The sequence below is a fragment of the Micromys minutus genome (genome assembly GCF_963924665.1).
Source record: "Micromys minutus genome assembly, chromosome: 17".
Taxonomy (NCBI): domain Eukaryota; kingdom Metazoa; phylum Chordata; class Mammalia; order Rodentia; family Muridae; genus Micromys; species Micromys minutus.
This window is the reverse complement of record NC_137952.1, coordinates 21,272,706-21,274,663: the sequence shown is the minus strand read 5'-3', so window position 1 is coordinate 21,274,663 and position 1,958 is coordinate 21,272,706. Positions and strand designations below refer to the sequence as shown.

The window sequence follows — 1,958 nt, the reverse complement described above, 5'->3', positions numbered from 1 at the left end:
CGTCACTGTCATCTGCAAAATGGAGTAAAGTGCCCATGTCACAGAGTTGATGTTTAGTTTAGTGTTGGAAGCCAGGATAAGGGAAGAGCGACTATATCCTGGCTGGCTTTCAGGGTGGTGGTCTTGATTGGGTAGAGTTATCTCTGGGACAAAACACTTCACATCTTCTGGGATACAGATGGGTTATAGTGAGTTTCTATCCCAGCCCCCAGACAATCAATATTAACAAACAGCAAATGAACCAGGGGACTTCTTGAGCCTCATCAATGTATTGTTGCCTCCCTGCTAATTTCTGCCTACCTGAAAACACATATCTTATAAGGCCAAGCTTAATCTTAATCACCTGTGTAGGCTATTTTGACTCACTCTACTAGAGGCAATGTTCTAACATCTTTCTAAGTCCTAACTGCATTGAATCTTCCTTAATATACTAAATTTTTAGTTTGTTAGAACGTTTCAATTTATCAAGGCAGAAAGTAACTTTTTTTTCCTCTCAACTTCAAATTACTACATAGTAGATGCCATGAACTATGTCCCAAAGATTGTTTTTCAGATTTCCAAGATTTTGTCAAGGAGACTCAGGGGTATCATCTGGAATGAATGAGAGGTCTTGGCTCCCCATGAAAAATCCTGGGTTCATTGCTCCAATTTCTCCCCTACTTTTATCTACAGCATCCTGCTCTCATGTCTTGGCTTTGCATGTCAGTGGTAATAGGGACCATGTTATTTAAATTCACACTGTGTTTCTGAGGAACTCACCATCATAGGGTACTTTCCGGCCCAGTTTCCAATTGCCCAGTGGCTTGCTCTGCCAACTGAAACAGTCTAGATGTGCTAGCGAATTAACACCTGTAGGAGCAGCTCTCACCCACTGACTGACCAGAGGTACTTTATAAATAGCCCGGCTTTCCTTGTTCTTCCCAGGAATGATTTTGAGAAGCATATTTATCACTAGTCCCAGAAAGATTGGGTACTGTTACTCACACCTTTAGCTGGTTTAATAACTTAGTCGCTTCTTTCCTTTCCTTACTTTCACAAGTCTTGGGATCATCTTGCAAATCCTTTCCCTGGGTCTGCTTTTGGGGAAGCCAGACAGCAATCCAAGGCATCATTTGCTCATCACTGATCTCTTCTGAGGACTTTCCTCACACTGACTCTTTCAGTTCTCTAAGCACCATCTTAACATTTTTTTTTGAAATTTTTATTTCCCCTTGCAAGTAAGAAGACTGAAAAGAGGGAAGGTCATGAATCTAAGCAGAGTCCACAAAGCTAATACTTGTTGGGGCTAAGACCCAAAGTATGAGTTTAAATGTACTAAAAATGAAGGGATTTTGAAATTTGGTTCTTAAGAAAGAAAGTCACGACCTTTGGATTAAAAAAAAATACAGTGTTGAACAGTGTGAAGAAGCAGAAGGACCCTAGACAGACCAAACCTGAACGCCACTGTATGTATACCCGACCCCTGATGCCCCCATGCCCAAAAGGAGGGCTGAAGGGGATGCTAAAGGAGACAAAGCCAAGGTGAAGGTCGAGCTACAGAGAAGATCTGCAAGGTTGACTGCTAACCTTGTTCCTCAAAAGCTAGAGCCCAAGCTTTAAAAGGCCCCTGCAAAGAAGGCAGAGAAGGTACCCAAGGGGAAGAAGGGAAAAGCTGATGCCAGTGAAGATTTGAATAATCTTGCAGAAAATGGAGATGCCAAAACAGACCAGCCACAGAAAGCGGAAGGTGCTGGAGATACCCAGTGATGTGTGTGCATTTTTTAGAACTGTGTACTTCTGGTGACTGTACAGTTTGAAATGCTATTTTTAATTAAGTTTTATAAAAACGGAGACTTTGTTTTACATAAAAAACTATATTGTTACCACACAGAGCACTTCATTGTTGGGGGTTGGAGGGAAGAATCATGTGTCACTAACAAAAAATCACCTAAGCTGGATTGAGGACAGAAAACCTCTTT

The 1,958-nt window shown here is 41.5% G+C and overlaps 1 pseudogene across 1 annotated transcript; it reads left to right on the top strand.

Annotated features, from left to right (window-relative positions):
- Positions 1–1,473: 1,473 nt before the first annotated feature.
- Positions 1,474–1,746, top strand: LOC308431927 (non-histone chromosomal protein HMG-17-like; annotated as a pseudogene). Its single transcript has one exon. The product of its transcript is annotated as a non-histone chromosomal protein HMG-17-like (transcript).
- Positions 1,747–1,958: the final 212 nt, after the last annotated feature.